The following is a 24,709-nucleotide window of genomic DNA, read 5'->3' as shown; positions in this document are numbered from 1 at the left end:
TCCCTGCCTGCATCTCACTCTTTCCTGCCTCCACACCTTTGCTCGCTCTTTGCCAAGGGCCTGGATAACCCCTTTCTGCTCTTCATCTGGCCACCTACATACACATCATTCTTTAAGACTCAGCCCCACTCAGCCTGCCTCCCGCCCAGAGCTTCATCCCTTCCTCGGGCTCCCCCGGTGCTCCGTGGGACCCTCCAACTCCGCGGATGCATAGACCCATGTGTCTTTCTCTGAGCCCGGGGCAGGGGCCAGACCTTATTTGTTCATTTCTGAATCCTCCACACGTAACCCTGCCTCTGTTACAGGGTAGGAGCGCGGCAGGCTTATGAACATGTGCATGAGTGAACCCCGGAATGATCTGCCCATAGGAATACCCCCCAAAACCACCCTAAGTCTGTGAACTTGGGAAAAATCAAGGTCTGTGTTTAGCTCTGAGTCCTCTGAGCCTCCAGGGGTGCTTGGCACCTTCACTGAATGTAGACGCGAGGGCAGAGGGAGATGCTAACCACAGAGTCCCAAAGCACTCAGAACTGCCAAGTCCCCAGAGGGAAACCAGGCCTTTCCTTGTCTTTAGTCCCCCTTGTCAGGCACATGGAAGGCACTCTGTCAGTGTGTGTGGAATGAATCACAAGGACATGCGTGCAGAAGATCGCGTGGCCACAGTGACCGCAGTGCAATTGAGAACTGTGAGCCCCTCAGGTCAGGAGACTGATTTGTGGTCCATCTTATACGCTCAACCCCCGGGGCAGTGCCTGGTGCATTTAGGCCCTCAGATTCCAGGAGATCAACCCACACCCGTGGCCTGAGCATTCAAGAGAACACACTGCTGTTTGCACTCCGGGGCCTGCCTTTTTCTGCTCTTGCAAAGTTCTTTTCACTTCTGTGGTTTGAAGCCAGTTCCTTAACATCATGTAAACATGGTTTTGTGTGGTTGAAAATGTATTTTAAAAATTTCACTAATTACCCAATGGCCTGTAACCACTCTTTCAGGGTCTGTCATGTAAATACCTAATTAGGGGCCTTGGAGAATGGGGCGGATATGAGGGCCCGGCCTCCCAAGGCCTCCTGCCTCCTTCGTTCTCCCCAGGCCCAGGGGAGACAAAGACGCAGGGGTCCCATGCCTCAGTGGCCACAGAAGAGGGACATTCTCAGGCCATATCAGGGCTCTGGGGCTCTGGCCTCCTGGATGGGGCTGGGGCCGACACATATCCACAGGCAGTGAATTCTCAAGCCACCAAGCTTAATGGGAACCAACTGCCCAGCCCCTCCTCCACGCTCCATGCCCAGTAGACGGGGCTCCTTTCAAACCCAAATGACTCACAGATGTGCGTCTCGGTTCCCCACTTTCCTTTTCTCCCCAAAGGGCCCAGCTCGCCGCGGTCCTGCCCTTACCCTAAGAACATCTGTCCATCACGGGTGGCAGGAGTCTAGGTGATACCTGGACAGACTCCCAGTTGAGCCCATCCTCAGGGATTAAGCATAGCATCCCCACAACCCACACTTTTCTCTCTCACTGGTGCCTCGGCAGTCAGGGATGATGGTTTGTTTGTTCTGGTTAAAGACAGCTTTCCATCCCAGACAAGATTTTGGGCACCAGCTCTTATCTGCCTCCTGGGAGATTTCTTTTCCTGAACTCCCATCTGAACGGGAAGGGCAGAAGTGTATCGATCGCATTGAGTCAGACAGTAGCTATGACGTTGGAGATGTGGCAGGACCGAGAGCCACGTCCTGGTCCCTCGAGCCTGCTCGGCTTCAGAGCTTTACCCTGTAACAGACCCCTGGCTTGGTGACACCAGGGTGACCCAGGGCTGAGCAGGGCTGGGCCACACAGACCTGGGCCATGCGTGCGACAGACACACTTCCTTCTCCCTGTATACTCAGGATGACGCGCTCTTCAATGTCAGGGTCTGTTCTCTTGGTCGCCCCAGCAAATGCAAATGCCTGTGTGACAGCAAGAAGAAGTCAGGCCCTGGATGTAAAGGAGCTATGGCACCTGAAATCGAGTGTCCACCTGGTGGGGACACGGGATTAAATGAGAGTCCTGCCTCGACCTATGAGCTGGGAGAACTAGGTGCAATGACACCCTTCTGAGCCTCAGTTTTGTTATCTAAAAAATGGGTGCACCAATGGGCCATAGGGGAGTTGGTGAAAGGATGGACTGGGACTAGGGTCTAGCTCCCAGGTGAACATTGCACCATGGTCACTGTGATTTACAGGTCTTTTCATCTATAAAATGGGGGAAGGTGGCACCTGGGGCATTGCATTGTGGGGACGTTCAAGTGCTGAGCACAGTGCCTGGTGCACGATAGGGGTCCACATATGCTCATCGTGGCTTTGACTACTCTGTATTACTATGGTCATCTTTTCATTTAACTCTTTTGGCCAATGTCGGGCTTGGAAACCGTGGCACAGAGGAATTAAAGGACTTGCCCGAAGTCGTGCGACTAGGAAGTGACAGGGCCGGGTTTGAACCCGGGTCCGTGATTCTGAGTCAGTGGCTTTGCCCTGCCATCCAGTCTGGGTTCATGTAGATGGGACCGCGGCGGTGGGCAAGCGCTGGTCATAACGAGAGGGTACAGGACCTCAGTCGCAAGAACAGGGGCAAATGCACAGAGAAGGACCACAATTCCTGGAAGAGGAGACATAGTCTAGGGCCGGGACTGAAGATTTTGTGTGGCTCTGGGCTGATGTAGACAAGAGCAAGGAGAAAAGGGGATGCATGGGAAAGGAACAAATATTTTTCTTTATTGCACTGAAAAGAAGCCGAAATGATGGATTAGTGATGCGGACATTTTAATTTTTTGTGGAATTTATTTTGCTTCCATGAGGATGAAACATTATAAAACTATGGAATATTTTAGCACTTTTCATAGTAGTATAATAAAAAATGCCTAGCCGATTCTCTCTCCTCAGGAGCCTTCAAAAGGGGCTTCCCTTGTGGTGGGAGAATAGCAGTTATTTATGTGCTAAATGATGAATTGATCGACTATTATTTTTTAATGACCACATTGATTCATAATTTTTAACAGAAATTTAGAAAAATAGAAAACATATTTTAATTACCCGTAGTTCTCCTACCCAGACATAACCACTGTTAAAACTTCGGTATGTTTTCATTTTAGTCTTTTTTCTCTAATGATTTTTAAAAAACATAATTTTAATACTGGAATGGTAATATTGTGTCCTGCATTTTCCTGTGGCATTTTAGCATTGACATTTCTGTGTTATTGTATAGTCTTTATTAACAAATGTGTAGTAACTCATCAAAGTGGGGATGTACCCACATTAACTTAATCATCCCTCTAGGGCTGATAGTCTGTTTCTAATTCTTCACTATTACCAAGAACACAGCAATGAACATCTTTTTTTGCATGAAGTGGTTTTTCTTTTCCCTGTTTTTTTCCTTCCTTCCTCTCCCTTCCTCTCCCATCCCTTTAGCTCTTCCTTTGAATGACTTCTTAGAAGAAGACCACCAGCCCAAGCTACGGACATTTTAAGGCCCTAGATATATATTATCAATTTTTTTTTTTTTGCAGTTTTTTCCCATCTTTAGATCCCTCTGATTTTTCAGTTTCGTGGTTACAAGGCCCGCATAGAGTCATTCATCTGACAGCATGTCCTGAGCTCTCACTCTGGGCAGGGAATGACTCTCCCTGTTGGGCCTTCCCATCTGAGTTCAAGGTCACAATGAGTCAAAGATGTGACCCATCTCAGAGTGTCAACTTTTCTCTGGGAGCCGGCCTTCAGAGGTCTCTGAGGAGAGCCCTGACTCTGGGTGAGGGGGTGCCCAGGGGTCCAGCATTTCCAGGGGCAACGACCTGTTGGGCTCTAGCACCCAGCTTCTGCGGGACAAATGCTCATTGTGTGAGCTCCTCGGAGCGCGTACTTAAGTGTCCCGGCAAGCATTAAAGCGCTCCGCCTCCTCCCTGCCACTTCTCCCCGACAAAGCTTTTATACGGAGCCCAAGCGCCCATAAATAACAGACCAACCTATAAATAAATACAGCTGGAAGCCCACAAAAGCCCTTGACAAATGCTGTTTATTTAATTTCTCAAGTGTGGTCCATTTGAGATCCAATTGGAAAGGCCTGCTAAGCTTTTAAAAGGCCAGCTTATGTGCTTAATCTTGACTCCCCCTTTGAGGGGCCATCCTGCCATCTCCCCCACACCTGCTTAGGTCAATAAAGCGCATGACCGTCTACAGGGGCAGGGGGGTTGCAGAAAAGGTGGGGTTCCCTGGTCCTTCCCAATGAGGGGCACTTGCCGCTGGACAGGTCCAAATCATACCATCATTATTAATCTTGCTCAGATCCGGCCAGTATGATCTGTCCTCATTATGCATTTACTGGGTGGGAAGGTCTGGGTTCTCCTAACTGCCTGCAGAGGAGTGGAGAGAACAGTGGTAATAGTGAGGCAGAGCCAGTGTGGGCCTCTTGCTATGAAGTGTCTGAATCATTAATTATTTCAGAGGCAAGCCAATAGGGCAGCACATTACAGAAGGAACGCGTGTTCTTATGAGCACCTAAGTGGCCACACTTGCCAGTCTCTTTCCTGCCCCAGGACCTTTGCTCATGCTCTTCCTCCTGCTTGAGATGCCCTTCTCCTCATCTCCACTCAAGTAACTCAACCCCATCTTTCAAGTTGCAGCTAATATACCACTTCTTTTAGGAAGCCTTCCCTGCCTAAAATAGGCACCCCCTCAAAGAAACAGACTACCGGTTTCCTAGCTATACCTTCTTATAGCATCCTGAACCTCTCTTCTATAGTTCTGTCATTTCAACAAAATTATTTACTAAATGATTATTTGTTGATTACCTGTCTCACTCAGTCAATGATCACGTCTCACCTGCTACCTCCAAACTGAGTCACTATCATCTCTCTCCTTAAAGGTCTCTCTGCTTCCTATGCCAGCCAGAGGGACCCTTTGGAAACAAGTCACATTGTGTCCCTCCTCTGCGCAGAACCTTCCAGGGTGAAAGCCACAGCCTTTACAGCGGCCTGCTGGACTCTGTAAGACCTGGTCCCCGTAATCTGTCTGACCTCATTGCTGGCCACTCCCCACACCCCCTCAGACCCCCTTCACTGTTTCAGCCACCCTGGCTTCTTCCTTGAGGTGGTCCTGCCTCAGGAACTTGGCTCCACCTCCTGCTAGAATGTTCTCCCGGTCCCGCACAGCTGATTCCTTCTCATCATTCAGGTCTCGGGTCTAACGCCAGCTCCTCAGAGAGCCCCTCCCTGACCACCCTATCAAAAAGCCCCTCTAGACATCTAACTAGGAAGTCACTCTGTTATCTTTACGTTACAGCATTTAACACCATCTGAAAGTATCTTATGCATGTATTTATTCACTTGTTTACTGTTTGTCTCTTACCCCCTCCCCCCCATCAGAATTAAGCTCCGTGTGAACAGAGGCTTTCTCCTGTTCACAGCTTGAGTCTTTAGCCCCTTGAACAATGTCTGGCACATAGCAGGTGCTCAATAAATACTTATTGGAAGAATGGATGAATGAGTGGTTTGTTATAAGGGAAAAATGGGTTGTGGTAAAATAATTGCATACACATCTGTAATTCTCGACCCCTTCTGTACCCTTTGCAGTGATTTTGTGGCTTCTTCCATCAAAAGATGGAGTTCATGGCCCCGGCCCTGCATCGAAGCTGGGTGTGTGACTTTGGGCCAGTAAAATGCCTCAGACATGCCAGCATGCCTGCCAGCTCTGAGTCGAGGCCTCAGGAGATCTCACATGCCTCTAATCTATCATTTGAAACCCTGACTTCATGATAAAAGACACATGACACAAGACAGTCACCCCTATCACCCCAATTGGAGACTCATCAATAGCTAGATAGTAGCGGCCCTTAGCCAACCCCGCAGCTGAACACAAATGAAGGAGAGGACCCAGCTGAGATCAGATGAACTTGGCCCAAATCAGCAGTACCTATCAGCTAAGATATGGACTCATGAAAATCAACTGAGTTTGGGGGTAGTTTTGTTATGCAGCAAGAGCTAGCTGATACATGGAATACGCACACACATGTGCGCATGCAGCTTGTCACATTATAGGTGCTCTATCAATGGTAGTTATTTATTGTTGTGATTGGTATGCATTATTTGGTAGGCAAAGGGGCCTTCTCCATCTGGGGAGTCGTAAGTTTAACAATGAGCTGCGTGGCCATATGTTGACCAGGAGATGCACGACCCTACTAGGCCCTGGGTGGCTCATTTCTGCTATTAGCAAATATCCCTCCAGCCTTGTACTTGGTCCCTTGACCTCAGGGTCAGAAGAGCATTGAGGAGCCTTATGCAGACCTAGCTCTTTGTTTGACCTGAATAATACATGCATTTTCCTGTTTCTATGATGTTTTTAGGTCTCTGATTTATGGCAATGACCATGCCCCTCTATTTGCCCTGGCTTTTGTTAATGACCTATCATGAATTATCCAGGAAAGAAATGTTAAACGAGCTAATTAGGCATTAACCTTACATTATAGATCAACCACACAATTGGATCCTTCACAGCTACAAATGTGACAGCACAAAGCATTAAGTATTGATGATCACAGGAAGGGCCAGGAGGATAGATGGAGACAGGGAAGCAAAATCCAGGGTTGCGGGGAGGGAAGCAATGAAGACGCCTTCGTGCAAGCCTGCTGGTAGGTGAGGAGATCGGTCGGATTGAGTCACGCTGTCTGACGCATTCACGTATCAACCGTGTAATCTCATAAAATAAGGAATGATAGCTCTCGGGGAGCTCTGAGGGGTGAGGCACCATGTCATAAGGGGCCTGCCATGTACCTGCACTTCAAAAAATATTCTTTCTCTTTCCTCTCTTTTTGGAAAGTTTGCCTTTTTGAGCTCAGAATCAAAGATTAGCCATTCTAACCCTTGTGGCCACTTTGTCAAGACAAGCCATGATGTCATGGTAGATTCCTGGTACAATTCCTAGCAGAAGCAAGTTAGCACCCTGAACATGGGTGATGCACATATTATCCAAGTCAAGTTGGAAAAAATTTTATGAACTAGGTAACCTTGGGCGATGATGATGATGATGATGATGATGATGATGATGATGATCTTTATATATGCAACTTACAGAATGTGTTTATCCATAATCTGATTCACAAAACATACCAGAGAGGTGGTCAGGGCAGGCTTTTATTTTCTCCACTTAACAGGTTAATAGGTAGGGAAATTAAGACTCATAGAGGACAAATGTCTAAAAGGGAAGCCATGATGGAACCTTGGTCTTTAATTTCAAGTCTTGTCCTATTTTCAAAATGCCATTCGACCTTTTCTCTCTCCAACTCACTTCCCTTTTCTGGGACACCGTCCTCAGGCATAAAATGGGCAAGTGTGGCGCACGCGCGCTCTGCCTGCACCCCCTTCTGAGGGACACCATCCTGGCCTGGGTGCTTGGATTGTTGGTGGCCGTGTTGTGTGTCACATGCCCCCGGCCCCTTCAGTCCCCCTGGCCTGACTGGACGAGAGGTGGCCACCTGCTCAACGACAGCCAATCGCTCGATTTTCCCACGCGCACTGATGAAACTGAGCAGAGCAGCTTCTCTCTTCGGAGCCTGAACTTCCTGGCCCCAAATGGGAGGGAGGGCAAGAGGGGAGGTGGGACGGGGGCCAGCAGAAGCCAACATGGAGCAACCTCCCGAGGGAGCAGGAAGGTTGCAGAGCTGATGGCGATGAAGCTGGTGGGGGGCAGACACAGGATGAGGAGCAGGCGCGGGGAGAGAAGGGGGAAACGGATGGATGGGAGAGGAGACGGAGGGTTGAGAAATTGCTTTGAGTCCTGAGTTGTCCTGCTTCCATCTGACCCTGTATACCCTCCCTCCCCCATTTGTTTTGAGCCGGTATGAGGGGGTTTGATACAGTGATTTTCAAAGTCAAAATATGGGGCTCCCTGAGCACTGTGTTATGTGTCCTTGACATGCCATGGGGGCAAGGAGGACATGTGATATTTCATTGGGAAAAAAAAACATTGATCTACTTTCTTGTGAACCCCATTGGGTGGCAGTGCAGAGACTGGGGAGCCCCAGGCAGACTTCCTGGTCCTGATGGATGCTCACCACGAACTCACTCCTCTTGCTACCACCACAGAGGAGCAGTCTGGCATCAGAGGGGATTTGGGTGGATGACCCCATGGAGAATGGGGGACTCCGCAGGTGTAAGATGCTCCCCACCCTCACTCTAGTGGACTCCAGGCAGGTCTTCACGTCACATGGCGCCAGTGTCCTTGTAAGATAAGGGTCTGCAATGGCCCTGTCGGTTACACTGGTGCAGATGATGGATTGTGGGAGCTGGGGGCCATCGCCGGTCATGCTACCCACCCTGGAATCAGGCACCTCCCCAGGCCAGGTGCCAGACACCATCAAGAGGAAGCAAAGTCCTAATCGGGGTGGTGGACAGCGAGTGATGTCAGGGGACTCTCAGTGGACTCTGTGAGTCCATAATTGGGGAGGGTCGTTCTGCCCCCTGCACCTGACGAGCGGGCCATGATTCCAGATTTCCACTGCACATTGCGGGGGGCAGGGGCAAAAGTCTTATGTCCTGGGAGCTGAAACTGTGATACATTAATAACACGTTCTTGGATGCTTTGAGTTTTATTAACACTGAAAATAAATCTACATTAAGGACAAGTGGTAGCTAAATTTCATTTTGCAAAAATTTGCTGTGCTTTTTGTTCCTTTTAAGGCTGTTTTCCAGAGGAAAGCACATTGGAAACCACCAAGTCACCCTTATTACATTTTCCTTTTTTGAGCCATAAATTACGGATGGCATTTGGGGCAGTAATTGAACAAGTGTTCTTGGATGCTTACGTGAGGCTGATAAGTCTCACCTCAGGTGTGTGGGAGGAGGGGAGTATACTCTGCACCCTTCTAGAGACGAATTTTTATGCCAGAATCTACTAAGAGCTCGGTCCCCCGAAAAGGACAAGTGGAGGAGCTGGTGACGTGAGCTTGCCCTGCCATCCTGCCTCCCCGAACACCTCCTCAATGGGCTGGCCTTCTTCCCGACTCCATTCCTCACTGGCCTCTCTCTCTTGCCTATTCTGTTTTCCCTCTTTCCCCTCTCTCCTTGCCTTTTTTCTTTCATTGTACAAACATACACATAACACGAAATTTATCATTCTAACCATATTAAAGGCACCATTCAGTTGCATTAAGTTTGTTCCCGTTGTGGTGCGACCATCACCACCATCCATCTCTAGAACGTTCTTGTCACCCAAACCAGAATTCTGTGCCCATTAAACACTAACTTCTCCCCCCCCCCCCATCACTGTGTGACTTATTATAGGAAATTGGCTCATGTGATCATGGAGGCTGAGAAGTCCCACAATCTAGTCAGGAGGCTGGAGACCAGGGGAGCCGATGGTGTAGTTCCTCCCAGAGTCTGAAGGGTTGGGACCCCGGAGAGCCCATGTGCATGTTCTAGTCTGAGTGTCCCAGCCTTAGCGCAGAGAGAGAGAGAGAGAGAGAGAGAGAGAGAGAGAGAGAGAGAGAGGGAGAGAGAGAGAGAATATTCTCCTTTTCTCCACCTTTATGTTCTCTTCAGCTCATGTTTTTAACGTTCATCTATGTTGTTCATGTGTCAGAATGTCATTCCTTTTTGAGGTTGAAGAATATTCCATTGTATGGATAGACCACACCTTGTTTATCTGTTCGTCTGTTGATGGGCATTCGGGTCGTTTCCATTCCTTGGCTATTGTGAATAGCACGGCTGTAAACATTTGTGGACGAGTATCTGTCTCGGCCCTTGTTGGTGTCTCCAGAGAAGCACTGAAGCTCACAGGAAGGGCAGGTATTCTCTCTCTGGGAGACCCACACAGATGCCACTGGCTTGGTTGTCTTAGCCCGCACTGAAGTCAGTGGGCCCAGCCTTACGGGCCATATCAGAAGATACAACCTGTGTTGTTCGTCAGCTTGATAACTGATTCTGGGGGTGGGCGGTGGGGACAGGGGAGACAGAATAAGGGAGATGCATTGTTTCTTCTAATAGTCAGGTGACAGTTGGTGGTGGCCCTCCACAGGGCGTGTGGATTCTAAGTGGCAGGACAGGAGGCTGTAGAAGAGTGAGCTTGAACATCACACGCGTTGGGGCCCCTACCGTCCAGGCCCTTACCAGCCTCAGTCGCCTCATTTGGAAGATGGAGGTGATGTTTCCCATGCTCTAGGCCCATCTTGAAGATTAAAGGAAACTACTTGTGCATGTTGGATGATTCTTAGTGCCACAGACCCCAAACAGCCCAGGATTGGGAAGCCCAGGGGTTCAAGGGCTGCTTCTTCCACATGGTGTCAGGCAGGGAAACACTGAAGTCGGATGCTGGGCTTCGCTTCAGAATGGGCAGAGGGGGCAGTGGCTTCAGGCCTCGAGCGTCCTCCGGGAATGGTCATCCTCTGAGGCTCCCTGCCTTGGAAGCTCTAGTTGACTTCCAAGAAGCTGTGGCTTGAACTTCACCTTCTATTCCATCTTGATATTCAGGTCTGGCGTCGGTGTCTTTGAGTTGGAATGCTGCCTTTGAAGCCATTTGAGCAGAGCTAATCTTTCTCTTTTGTGCTCTCCCCTTCCTTATTTAGTATACAGAGCGGGATGTCTCCCACCCAACACTGGGAAACTTGCCTCCGAATGGGAGTTCCACAGGACAGAGCGGGGAAGGAGAAAGCCCTGTGCCATAGATGAAGGTAGGATCTTTCCAAATGTTAAGGCATCTGTTTCCTTGGGTTTCATATGGCAAAGGCTGAGCACATTTCAGTTTTCAAGTAGCAGGAAGGTGTGGGTCTGTCCTGTGGCCTGCTTGATTAACATGACCTGAGCCCTTGAGACGTGCCAGGCGTTACATCGTGTGTGCAGATATACTCTTGTTGCCCTGATGACACTCAGAGGTTACGTGATGTGACAGTGAGAGGCCCAGGGTGCTCTGGGTGCAGGTAAAAGAGGCACCTAATGCAGGGAAAGCTGCCTGGAGGGAGGGGTGTGAACTGAGAGGTGAAGCAGAGGAAGCAGCTGAGTGAAGCTATGCAGAACAGGCATGCCAGGTGGCGAGAACAGAACGTGAAAAGGAGGATGGGTCCTTGGAAACCGTAGGTGATATAGTATTGTTGGCAACGGGGACCACCCACGGATGGGCAGCATGCGGGATGAAGCTGGAGAGCTAGGTAAGCAGGAGTCACATCAGGAAGGCGCTCCTATATGTCCCATTAAGGAGTTTTCATTGGCTCTCGAGACCACGGGAGCTATTGACAGAATTTCAGCAGAAGAGAGGGAGGGACAGTCAGCTTTGCTCTTGAAAAGTTCCCCTTAGCTGCAGTGAGCAGAGGCTGGCGGGCTGGGAGAAGGAGACTTAAGATAGCAAAACCATCCAAAGATCAGTCCCGTCTTTGGGGCCTGTAATCAGCCCCTGAGGCTGGGGCCCACATATGGCTGATCCAGCTCACTGCCCTGAACCTTCATTAAACACCACTGTGTACCCGCACGGGACCAGGCAGCCTCCGCAATGAGGCACGAGGCCCCGGACGGCTAATGCAGGGGTGAGCGCCTGTGCAGAGACGTGATGGCCCACAAGGAGAGGAAATAGATTTGAAGATGCAGACAGAGAAGGAGGGGTCGCTGAGGGGGGGACGGGAGAGAAAGGTATAAAGGTCAGCTGGGGCTTCGGCTTGGCATGAAGATTTATAACCTCCCAGGCACTCGCTTGCGCCCCCTCCCCGCCCCCACCCCTTCCTCTCTCTGGCGGCATGTTCTAGAGACACACATTATCTCTATTAATACCAGCCACAAGGTCATTACTCAGGCACCAACTTTTCCTCCAGCATAAATATTTATACAGGACTGACCTGTGGCTGCTGCGTTTTCCTTTTATTTGATTCCTGCCGCCTTTTGTGTCTCGCTAGTCTGTGGGCTAACGTGTTTAGCTCCTCTGTCTGGAGCCTTTGGAGCCAGCCAAGTCTCTGGGAATGGAAGAGGGGGGTGGGGGGGAGGCGAGGAGGAGGAGGAGGAGACAGGGTGGGTACCACTTGCCTGACACCAGTGATAACCCGAGTGGTGTGGAAGCGAGCAACTCTCGATGGGCTATTCAATAAACGGCTGGCTGAGCTCGAAAGGAAAGGACTATATGGGGGTTCTTTGCTCCCTGAACCCCACACTGCTCCCCGCACCCCCAAAACTCCAGGTCAGAGCAGACTTTCCAAGAAACCTTTGTTAAGCATCCCATTTCTGGCTCTGAAAAGTGGGGACCCGGAAGAGTGTTCCCAGGGTCGTGGATTCTTACAAAATTTGCAAAAGCCGATTTTTCTGGCTTCCTCTTAGAGGTCCACCGCCCCCCAATTGAATGAGCAGGCCCCCCAAACCTGGATCTACCCCAGTTTGTGGTGATTTGAATTACAAATGGCTCTAGTACTGGGAGTAAACGTTGAGATAGAAATATTACTTGAAATAATAATATAATAGCAATTACTACTCTTAGCGTGTCTGTTGAAAATGAGGTTCTTGTTATTCAATTCTCACAATGATTTTGAGACAGGCGTTCTCTTCCCCAGGATACAGATGAGGAATTTGGGGTTCATGGAAGGAAAATATCTAGTCCAATGTGCCATAATTAGTGAGTAAGGGACTTTGGAACTGGCCCCAAGGCTGGCTGTGCCCTCCTCTCCCTCTCGGGAAGTGGGGATAATTGGGATAGTGCAGAGCATGCCTCCTGTGCTCCGGGCATTGGACGCATGCGTCTATTTATTTCACGTACTCTGTCCGGCAGCCCTGTAGGGCAGAAGGGGAACATTGGCTCCGCTGTGTAAATGAGAACCCAGAGGCGCAGGGAGAGGAGAGCACCATTGCTAAGTCAGTAACAGCGAAAATCCGGGACCTGGTGTGTCTGACGCTTGCCGGGCTCCGTGACCGCAACCCTGTCGCAAAGGCTGGCAGGGAGCACCCCCAAATGAAGAGTTACATTCGATAGGGCAATTCAGGGCGGTATTTTCCCCAACTTTCTTTTGTGCTATTTTGACAGTTTGATTAAGCAAATTGTATGCATTTCATAAAGGAACCACGGAGAGCCACAGAACTCCTTCCTTCTCTCTGCAAGGGGGTTGGCCATGTGGGCAAAGGTGGGGACTGCTATCCTTGAGCCCAACCAAGGCTCCTCGTATCAGAGTCAGGGTGGGCACCGGCGAAACTGTGAAGAGCGGAGGCTGCTCCAGAGGGAAGGACTGTTGCTTTAAAGGACTGTCTCTCTGCTCCTGGGTTTCCACCACACACCCTCCACCCTGCCCCCCACCCCAACCGTTTGGCAGCCAAGATCTGCCAAACCACCAGCCACGTCCTTTAAGGCCAGGCATGTGGTCTCTTCCCCTCACAAGGCATCCTCAGCACCCAGCACAGTTCCTGGCACAGAGTGGGTGCTTAATAAATGTTCATTGCAACTAGATGGCCTCCCACCGGGGACCACTTCTTAGAAACATTTGAATTTTAATGAAAGCTCTGGAAATCAGCGAAGTCCTTAAAGACCCAAGGAGCCTGGAAGCACTTGAAAGACCAAGGGCCATCTTCCTTGATAACTAGCTCTGAGGCCTGGGGAAGTCATTGCTCCCCTCTGGGCTCCTGTCCCATATGGAAAAGTAATGGGCGGACCTTTGGAGTTCTGCGTTGGGGCAGGGACGACCCCGTGAAGGGTGGGGCCCAGGAGTGAGAAGCCACAGCCAGATTTCCTGAGCCTCTGTTCTGCCTTCACCAGGACCGGCTGTATGTCCAATGAACATGTGACCCAGCCTTTCTGTTCTTCCGTTTCCCCATCTGGAAAACGGGGAGAGTCATAGTATCTAACTCACTGAGGCTTCCTAAGGATTCGGTTAGTGTATATAAAATGTAAAGCGCTTAGAACCAATGCCTGGCATGAAGGACTTGACTAGTACATGTTGTCAAAGATTTATTATCCGCGCCTGTGAACTGAGAGGCAGTCTGCTTGTGTTCTGTTCACAACAGCGATCATAGTAGCTGCCCCTAGTCAGGTGCTTATAACATGCTCGGCTTTATCCCCTTTGCCGCTTGCAGAGCTCTGTAGGCTGTTTGCCTTTACTTTCGTGGACACCATTTTGCAGAAACAGAGACACCGAGCAGTTAAGCCACTTGACTAAAGTCACATGGCCTCAAATTTACAGCAAGTCTGGCTACAAATTCGGATGCTCACCGAGGCCAAGCAAGTAAGTTCAGTGGGTGAAGGGGACCCGGCATAAGAGAAGAAATAAGCAACTCCAACGAGCGTTTTGATCAAGCGTAACACTGGCCTAGTTTCACTGTCTTTGGATTTGACACGGGTTTTCAAGCTTGGCTGCCATTTGAGTCACGTGAGGATTAAAACCCCACTGATGCGGGGTGTCAGCCCCAGAGATTGTGACATAATGGGTATGGGGGAGGCCCCTGAGGTGCAGGTTTATGCACATCCCTCAGATGACTCTGATGTGCACCCTGATGGGGAGCCGCTGTCCAGGAGTGCTGAGTGAGCCAAGTAAAACATGCTAACCACCATGCGGAGCTAAGGAACCGCCAATCTGTGGTTTTACATGACACGCAATGTCTTTGTGGTGAATCGGTCCATCCATCCACGGATCCATCCATTATTAACACGCCCACATGTTTACCTGCCCATCCATTCTCTTAAACCTCCATTCTCCTATTTACCTATCCTTCCTTCCTTCCGTCTGTTCATCCGTCCATCCATCCGTCCATCCATCCATCTGTCCTTACAGTCATCCATCCGTCCTTACAGTCATCCATTCATTTATCTACATATCAACCAGCCCACGCATCAAAACACTTACCCATCAACCTACCTACAGAGCTGTCCCTCCTTCCTCTTACTCATTCATCCTTTCGCCCCTCCCTCCCCCTGTTCTTTCCTTCCTTCTCTTTTAAATTCTGCTTCTTCCTCCTCCAGACCACAGCCTGGGCTGACCCTCTGGGCAGGCCTGCCTGCAATGACAGAAACAGCTTCCCCCGCTTCCCTTCTCTTTAAATCTTCTCTTCTATGACGTGGGCACCGTGCATTTCTTTGAGGTGCCTGGTGGAAGTGAGCAGAGGGAAAAAAAAAAGGAATCTGTTTCTGCTTTTCCCTGGATGACCTTTCTTTCTTTCCTGAGGAAGTCTCTTATAAACACTTCCAACCCTGACGGACGCCAAGACGTTGGAACAGCTCCTCCAAGTTGAAAGGCAGGCTCGCGTGCATACCTGGCATGCACTGATCTGGATCCAGGGCGAGGTTTAAGTGCGGGCTGACCCTGCAGCCTGGGGCCGGCCCCCGGGGGTTGCTCCCCTCCGCAGCTGCAGGCCCAGCACTGCCGGGGCACTGACTGCGAAGGCTGTTCCTGCCTCTCTGACAGGACTCTCCACTTCGGGAGTCTTTCCCCATCCCAGCTTCTAAAGCCGCGTTTGTTACCCTTGGCACTTCCGATACGCAGGGCCAGACAGTTCTTCGTTGTGGGGGGATGTCCTGTGCATTGTAGGACGTTTAGCAGCACCCTGGATCTGTACCCTCTGGATGTCAACGGGGCACCCTACCATCCCCCCTTGCCAAGTGTGACAATCAAAAATGTCTCCAGACATTGCCAGATATTTTCTGGGGGCGTCAGTGCCCCAGGCTGAGACCCACTGTTTTAAGCCAGGCTCAAGGTAATTGGCAAGATGACTCCCACTGGAATGTTCTCTTCATTAGTAAGGAATATTCACTATAGTAATAGTTACCAAAGTCAGTACAGCAGGTTCAGCAGTAGACAAGCCATTCTCTCTAGCAGTAATAACAATATAATCGTGATAGTAATGACGATGAGCACTGATGGTTTTCACCACGTGCTTGGCCCCACATAGATCAGGAACAGTGGTCCTCACCCATGACTGCAGATAAGAATCCCCGGAGAGTTTTAACATTCGCAATGCCCAGGCGCAGCCCTGGTCAATTGCATCAGGCTCTTGAGGGAACAGAGGCCAGAATTCAATATTTTTAGACCTCCCCAGGTGATCCCAGCGTACCAGCATATAGTCAGAGTAGCGTTAACTTTATGTCCAGGTTTGTCCCAAGACATTCCTTGTTTACACCTGTTGCTGCAGAATTATAATAGCATCACTTCTCAAAGTGCCCTGATCTGGGCAATGAACTAGGCAATCACCCAGCCTATGTCTCATTCCATCTTCTTACCAATTCTTAACAGTGAGGCACAGTTATTATCCCCAGATACGCCTCTGCAAAGCTGAGACCCAGCGAGGTGAAAATGTTGGCTCAAGGTCACACGACTTGTAAATAGCAGAGCCAGGATTCGAACCCCAGTCTGCCAAACCCTATGCTACGCCACCTCTCCCAACAGCCTCACTGCGGGGGTTACTAGGCCGATTAAGTAGATGCAATTTTATGAAGCATTGATCTATAACAAGGGAACATCTTCCTTTATAGCGACAACGTTTACAGTTTTCAAGATTTCTAAAGTGTCTTAACATCCACACATGCATATTTTTTCCTTGTTGGAATGTTCTTTTTTGGCATGTAAAAGCAACACCCTTTTTTCTCTCAGTCAGGGTTAGCTGGGTTACGAAGTAATAACAAACAGTTCCCACATCTCAGGGGACTTAAAAGCAAACAGAGAAAAATATGCTTGCTTCCCTTTTCCTAGCAGTGGGACCTAGTAGTAATCAGACGGCCCAACAACATTTATTGAACCATCTGGCTTTCTAATTGATTTATCAATTTGTCTGTTTTCTTTACATGAATACCACTGTTCACATGATTGTATCTTTATACTCTTTTTAACGTCTGATGGTATAAACCCACATGCCCTGCCCCTACCTGCAACCCTTGGCTGTCTTCATCCCTTTACTTATGTGGGTTTCTTTGTGGGGCGGAGGTGGGGGGCAGGGGGTAAGTATCCTTTTGTCCCATCTACCAAAAAAATCCAATTGAAGAATTAACGAGGATGAGAGGATTGGTGTGCTATCGTTCCCTGATGGCAGAACCCAAAGCTTTGAAAAGCGTAGATATTTGGGGGAAGGAAGCCCCGCATACTTTGGAGAAAGTAGGCAAGAACTCAGGGTGCAAAGACTCCCAGTGACTTTAAGGACGGTCCCCGGCCTTTCTTCGAGAATGAAATGGCCCATTGGGTGATAAATTCATTAACGTCACCTGATCCAGATTCTTGAAGGATTTCCGTGCCCCCAGTGGAGCTTAAGCCCCCCAGTGGCATGTGCCTCTGCCTCTGGCGAGGTAGCAAATGCGGGGCGTGACACTGCCTTTCTGGGCAGGAAATGCTTTTGAATGAGAGGAGGCTTTGCTTGTACCATGGACACCTCTCTCTGCTCCTGCGGGCATCCTTCCTTAGGTCAGGTGCTGGTGACAACCAGACAGACCAGGGCCAGATTCTGGTCATACCCTTTGCTTGTCCTGTGACCTTGATCAAGTGACTTAACCACTCTGAGGCCCCAATGTCCTCACCATGCTCCTGAGGGTAACGATGGCACTTTTCTCACGGTGTGTTTGGGAGGCGTCAGTGAAGGAAAGCCTCTGTCTGTCCCATCATTGTTGTCATTATTATCATGGTTACCGTAATTGCGATCGGTGCTATGAATGATTGTAGTTATTGTTTCGAATTTGGAGCCGCTGCATTTGACCTTCGGGTTCTTGTGCATCCCACGGTCTCAGACCAGCCCACGAGGACACTGTCAGCCTGTTAAAACTTAGCCTAGGCTGACACGCTTCCATGGGGCTGGGGTGCTACATGGGAATTCTTTTGGCCTAGTGCCTATAGTGGATTGAATAGTGGCCTCCAAAATGATATGTCCTATGTCCTATTTTCCCCTCCTTGCTGAGCGGCTGAGGTTTCAGGGAGCAGACCTGGTTTTTATGTGCAAAGCTTAAGCCCACGAGTCAACCTGGGCTCCATGGTGCCCCATAAATCATAGGCTGTTTTTATTATTAATAATAAAATCCAGCTGATGCTGGAAGTGGTAAGAAAACATGGCGTAGGAGAAGGCAAAGCTTGAAAATAGTGGAAGATGCGTCTTGCACCCGCGAGCAAAAGGTTTGTGGATTCAAAATTTTCCGTCGCCGTGCGGGTTTGTGTTTCTTTTTCTTGGTGTGCGCATGTGGAGCGTCTGTGGTGTGCCAAGCACCGGGTTGGTGCTGAGGACACAGGAATGCGTGGGACAGACATCTTCTGGCCATCATGGACTGGAGTCTATGCGAGGGGAGGGCGGATAATCAGATAAGCAATTCCTCAGAGTGTGAGAAAGACGCTAATAGAGCAGGGTTTGTGGAAAATCTATGGGAGGGGTCAAAGACTTATTCCCGGTGGGACTGACATTTAAGCTCCTGCAAGAAGGACATGCAGAAAGCCAGTCACACGGAGAGCGTGTACGCTGGGGCCAGAGCCCCGCCCAGGACGGCTGAGTCAGGACGGGGCTCCTGTGCTGAAGAGCCAGTGATGTGATTAACCTCCACGGGCGTCAATATTCCCATCTGAAAAATGAGAGGGCCGTCTGGACAGCCTCTCGGGCCCTCTGGGCTCTGCGAGCCCATGAATCTCGGTGACAAACTGAAATGGAGATGGATTGGGACATTGTGCAGCACCTGTTTGGCCTTTGTCAGTCTCAATAATAATTTAAAGTGCAGCTCTGGAAGCTGTTGAGGGCGGAACAAGACGTTTCCAGCTGCGGGTTTCATCTTCATTAGCGTGGGTGGCATTGGCACTGTCGTCTAAATGTCCTTGAGATCTGGCACCAGCCTCGACGGCCCTCCCCTTCCTAATAGTCGTCATGAGATGGTTCCAGCCTATTTACCACTTGCTGAGCGCATGCGTTCTTCATTGACACACCAAGTACTTATCAAGCCCCCAAGCACTGTGCTGAGCACTGGGGATAGGCTAGTGGTCGAGACGGAAAGACTGCGGGCGGACACAGAGCTCCGATGGGCAACCCAACGAGCCACGGAATGTTGTCAGGCTGTGAGATGAGGGAACTAAATAGCACATGCTCATGCATGAGTGACAAGAGACAGAGACACTAACGACCAAATATGGCGCTGGGGATGACCACCTTGAGAGGCTGACTTCGGAGCAGAGATCTGAAGTTGCCAAGACATCAGCCAGGTGCGATCAGGGGAAGGACATTCTAGGCACGGGGAACAGTAGGTCGTGTGCCCTGGGAAGAAAGGCAGTGGGGTGGGGGTGGGGGCTGAAGCTTAGCGGGCAAGGGAGAAGTGGGGGGGGGTGTGGTCAGGACCAGGGCATGGAGAGCCTCCTGAAATGTGTGGAGCCAGGAATGACGCGATCTGACTTAGGTTTCCCGGGGACAACCTTGACCGCTGTGCGGAGCAGCAGGAGTAGGAGCAGACAGACCAGAGAGACACCTGTTAATGTTGTCCAGGCAGGAGCTGATCGTGGCTTGGTAGCTGTGAAGGTGGGATACTAGTCGTGTTGGGGACAACTTTGGGGATAAAACAGACGAGATTTGTCGACAGATTGGCTACAGGTAACCAGGGATCAAAGAGAAGAATAAAAAATACTCCTCTACTTTGGCCTGCTTGAGCCAACTGGTTTTCATATCTGATCCCCACCACTGCCCTTTGAGGTGGTTATGATTATCTCCACTTTATGGCTGAGGAAACTGAGGCCTCTCTAAAGGTCAGGACTGGTGCTCAAACCTAGATCTGTTTGCCACCAGAGGCCATTTGGAATCCTCTCTGCTCAATTTCTTCTCCTTTCTCGTTTGCTTTACTTGGTTCCTTCCTCGGGGACCGGCTTGCCACCCAGGATCCAGCCCTTTACCCCTTGCTTTGGGCGAGAGACCTGGTTGGTGTAGCTGAGTCGGGTAACCCCTGAGATGTCAGCTTCTGCCATCTCTCCTGAGGCAGAGACCAGCGGGGCAGGAAGCGCCTCTGGAGCCCGCTCTGGGAAAGCGTGCCCCACCAAGCCTTCGGATGCTACCAGGATCTCCTCACCCCTGCTCCTGCGATGGCTTCTAGCTTTCCACTGGTGACAGCTTCAATGATCTCCTGTGACAGGGGGAATATGCAGCCACAGGGATGCAGCGCTGTGCCCAGGAAATGTCACCTCCAATCGATGTCATGGAGGAGAGAGAAGCAATTAAAGCGCTAGCCAATTCTTGAAGCTCTGGCTCCAGCCACACTGTGCGGGGTGGAGAGGGAGGGGGAGGAGAGGAGAGGAGGGAGAAGGTGGCAGTGGGGCAAGTTAGGGGAAGGTATCTATCTGTCGAATGAATGAAGATTGTAGTGGGTGGTGGTGTGGGCCACCCAGTTGCCCCCCTCTGAACCCAGAGACCCACTTCTCTAGTTCCAGAGATGTCCCATGTTCCTGGATCCCAGCTCAGTCCCTCTGCAGGACCTGCCCTTGGCTGAAGGCAGATGCTTGCCCACTCTCCAGGAGAAGCCTGCACCCAATAGCTGATGGATTGGGATGGAGAAAGACCCAGCCCCTTTGCAATGATTTAAACCAGCTGTGATGGGCCATCCCTGCTCCCCAGCTCCCTGTAGGATGGCCTGAGACCTCTGTTATAGCTGAGCCACAGCTCACATTCCCCCTCCGCCCAGCACGCTTCCCAGGCTCCTTTGTGGGTCCCTAAAGTGCAAGTCTCTGCCTCAGAAAACCACCCCCTGCCCCCAAGACAGATGCCTCCCAGGGACAACAATCAGAAGGCTGCTCAGTCATACTCCAGAGCTTTCTTAGTTTTACTGCCTGCCTTTGGCAAAAATTCCTGAGTGGTAGGATGTCACTTTCATTGCATATGAGTCTTTCTGGAGAGGGTCTGAGTATCTTCCTTGACCTGTTCCTCTAAGAAGCATCATGTCAGAAGGACAGAGGATGGTCTCGAGTTAGGGGTGAGCCTGGGATTTGAACCCCAGATTTGTCACTGAATCAGCTGGGTGACTCGAAGACGTGGTTTCCTTTCTCTGAGCCTCAGTTTCCCCACATGTGACATAAAGAGAAGCATGTCACCGCAAGATGCATGATCCAAGGATCAGATTTAATAGATCCAACCAATCCAGCAGGGTGCTCACTCTGCATTTTGCAGGGAATCTCGACAAGCTTCTCCCTCGGGTTGCTCCCGTCCCCACGATTGCAGACCCCTGTTTTGTTCTTGTGATTTCACTTTTTCCATCTGCTTGTTGACAGCTGTTACTTACAGCTGTGTCAGGGAATAACATGGTCCTGATCTTGGCATTCAGAGGCAGGTCCAAGGCACCTCTTGACATTCCCGAGGTTGATTTCTTTCCATTGGGTTTCTCTCAGCCAGGCTCTCAGGACTTTATACCATCTTCTTTTAAAATGGCACATGTTTGGACATGATAGATGAATTCATGGCACTCCGAGGACAGATCTAAGTGTCGACACTCAGAGTAACTCCAAGGGAAGAGCCAAGTGACAGTCCCGAATGTCAAGAAGAAGGCCTTTGCACCTGCCCCTGAGTATCAAATGAGGACAGTGTTTTTTGTTTGTGTTTTGTTTTTTGTATCAGCCCATCACTGGCAAGGAGAATAGCAACCAGAGAGAGCAAGGGGGTCATTTGAAATTGATCTCCTTTTCAGATTTTGCACCCGCATCTGGAGCCTCCCTCTGACCCTGGAAACCCAAGCCAGACAGGCGAGTCCAAGAAGTCAGCTCCCAGCGGTACTTGGCAACATGGGGCCTCTTCGGGCCAAGAGTTTAGTGCCAAGAGTAATTGTGATTTACACCCCTAACCCCTTTGGGTGCAAAATGGTTTTGATTAGATGCATACCATGTTTATTAAGCCTTGCACGGGCAGGCTGGGGACTCAGCCGGCCTGCCGTAAAAGGGAGAGAGATTTACTCGGCTCCCCGCAGGATTCATTTAATCTCTTGGGGATTTACTGACCTTCAATTAGAACTGTTAAGTACTGTTTACATGGTCCCTAATTCATACAAGACCGATGTAAGGTTGGATTTTGCTTTCATTAAGGACCTGTGAATCAAGAAAAAAAAGTCTTTGCCAAGCAAGATGTGATTTGAGTAAAAATAAAAAAAAATTGGAAACAAAAAGCCATTCGAGTTGAAACCCTACCCGTGCCATGTTTAGGAGTCATCTGTTGCTAAAGAGTTGATACATTGTAAGAATGGGTTTTTTAAAAAAATCACCCAAAACCTGGTTTGAGATTATTTGCATAAGGATTCGCTTTACAGTTTAAAAACTTTCTTCCAGAGATCTAAGGAAGGGTGAATCCTTGAATTCTTTTCTCTTGTTCAAAAATCAGGATTCCCTCTTATTTACCAGAAGGAAGAGCACAGTTTATCCCTTTTAGGGGCCCATCGTGCACACGGAAATTGCTTCTAGTTGTGCCTTTAAACTGTGGAACCTGGACTCCCATTGGGTACATAGAGGTTACCAGGACTATATAAAACCATTGGACATCATCCATGTACATTATGTAAGGATCTGGGAGGAAGGAACACACATTTTAGAAGAGACTGGAAAAAGCACAACAGGATTGGATCGGGAGTCACTAACCCGCAGGCCCATGGGGAACAGGCAGGTGTGCCAATGAGTGAATCATTCTCGCTGGGCACTAGTTAGGTCCAGTGAGGAACTCACTTTCCAGCTATAGAGACACCCCTGTCGTCTTCAAGCTCAAAGGCCACTGTTGGGGTTCACCCTTTCCCTGGCTTTGGGGCCCCTCCCTGAGGGAGAGCCCTGTGCAAGTCTTCCGGGGCCGTGACCTCAGGCAGGAGAAGCGCTCTGGAGCCCTTGGACGTGTCCTGGTCACTGCTTCCAATTTCTACCCTGAGGAAGGACCTGTAAACTATGACAGTCCAGGGAGGGTTTTTTTTGTTCGTTTTGTTTTTTTCCAGGTAGGGTTTTGCAAAAACAAATTCAATAAGAGGGAGGCATGATAGTCACAAGAGTCACAGCCAACAATGGTCTTGTCTAAGTTGTGCCACCGAATGCCCCCAATTGTCTTGTGCAGGAGGTATTATTACCTTTGTTTGACAGATGGGGAAACTGAGGCTCGGCAAGGTGAAATTACCTGCTCAGGTCACATAGCCAGGATGTGGCAGATAAAGCCTCCCGCTCAGTCTCATGGCCCGGTGCCCGTGTCCTTGACCTTCATAAAACATCATGCAGAGACTGGCGTGTCCTCCTGTGGAATGAGTTATTTTTCCCCCAGAATGAGGAGTTTGGGGACCCGTAATAGAGAAGGAGCCTGATGAGTAACTACAGCATTTTCTGCATCCCTGGTCCATCGGTGAGACCGAGAGCCTTCTTTCCTCACTTTCCCTTAAACAGAAGAAACGCTGAGCTGGATCAGTACCCACTTTGGCTCAGATAAACTGCAGAGGGCGTGTGATGGAAACCCTCTCGCAACTCTACCCTGAGTGGCTCTGTCTACGTCTTAGGGCAGGCGGCAGGTGGCCATTTGGGGGTGCCCATCTTTCCTTGGAAGAGATGATACCGATGAGATCAATCTGAACTGATAAAGAGGAAGGCTTGCCAGCCTCAGTGATAGCCCTGTATGGGGGCCCTGTGTGCAGCCATAGGAGAGAAGATCCCTCCCCGACTCCCTTCTTTGTTCCCATACTGTGTACTGAGGGTCATCTCACTTCCGGATGCTACACTTGGTCACTTTATCCATAGCAGGGGTGTCAGCCTGTTTTAGGCAACCAGATGTTCTTGTGCCTGGTTTTCTATTCTCAAGAGGAGGCGTGGTTTTCCTCGGGTAGGTTTTCTAACGTCCATCCTGCACTGTCAACGAATCCCTCATGTTGTTTAAAGCCCTCCCACGACTTGTACAGTTTTACTTAAATCTGGTTGTCCCTGGTAGAGTGGTTTCGGGCATGAGCTCTAGACTTAGAAATGAGTAGGAATCCCGCCCAGCCCTTGCTACGTGGGAGATTCCGAAACTGGGCCAATTGCTTAACCTTCCGGTGCTCACGTTTCAGGCCGAGAAGACGACAAGGATATTTATTTTCAGGGCTGTACACGAGTTGGGAGAGGTGAAGTGCTCTACAGGAATGACCAATCTGTAAATCCCAGCGGCTGAAAACCACACAGGTTTCCTTCTTTCTCAGGCTGCATGTTCTTGGCGCCTCATCAGGGGCATCTTTCTGGCATCTTCCCCCTTAGACTACCAGTAACCAAAGAATATTTACAAAAAAAAAAAAAAACAGAAGGTGTCTCAAGACAAGTTGGATTAATGAGTCACTTGCATGACCCGATAGTGAGTTTAGCTCATCTCCTGATAATTCTAAATGGGATGTGCAAGACCTAACCTCAGTGGCTCCGGATTGCTACACGAGTGGGTTGTCTCCCAGGCACCTGGGATCTGAGGGCAAGAAGTTTCTGAGGGATGTGATTTCAGGAAGTGCTGAGAGGGAAGTGGGCAAAGGAGAAAGGAAGGGAAAAGAGCCAGTGTGGAGTATGTCAGTGGGCAGACATGGCGCTTTGGGCAACTGGGCCTCAGTCCCAAGTGACCAAGGCCCCACCAGCCAGAGTGGCACTTCTCTTGGAGGTATGGGGACGGTCGTGTGCATCAAGGTCACGCACTGGCTAGTAAGTGCTCCAGCCAGGAAGTGGCAGGCGGAACTTTCTCCCGTCCTCAGTTGGCCAGAATTATTGACAGGGCTCAGCCCCGAAGCAGGGCACAAAAGGAAGTGCAGTTGCCCTGAGGGCGGAAGAAGGACCGGGCATATTATCGCATGGGCACTGATC

The 24,709-nt window shown here is 49.9% G+C and overlaps 1 long non-coding RNA gene across 1 annotated transcript in view; it reads left to right on the top strand.

Moving 5' to 3' along the window:
* Positions 1-24,709, top strand: part of LOC149996854 (uncharacterized) — a 151,093-nt gene that overhangs the window by 113,782 nt on the left and 12,602 nt on the right. The window contains exons 2-3 of the long non-coding RNA XR_016514349.1: positions 10,580-10,684; positions 14,046-14,194. This is a non-coding gene — a long non-coding RNA (uncharacterized LOC149996854). The remainder of the gene's footprint in view (positions 1-10,579; positions 10,685-14,045; positions 14,195-24,709) is intronic.

Source organism: Furipterus horrens, unplaced genomic scaffold (genome assembly GCF_987537825.1).
Source record: "Furipterus horrens unplaced genomic scaffold, mFurHor1.1.pri manual_scaffold_11, whole genome shotgun sequence".
In the NCBI taxonomy this organism is placed as follows: Eukaryota; Metazoa; Chordata; class Mammalia; order Chiroptera; family Furipteridae; genus Furipterus; species Furipterus horrens.
This window is presented reverse-complemented; position numbering and strand designations above follow the sequence as displayed.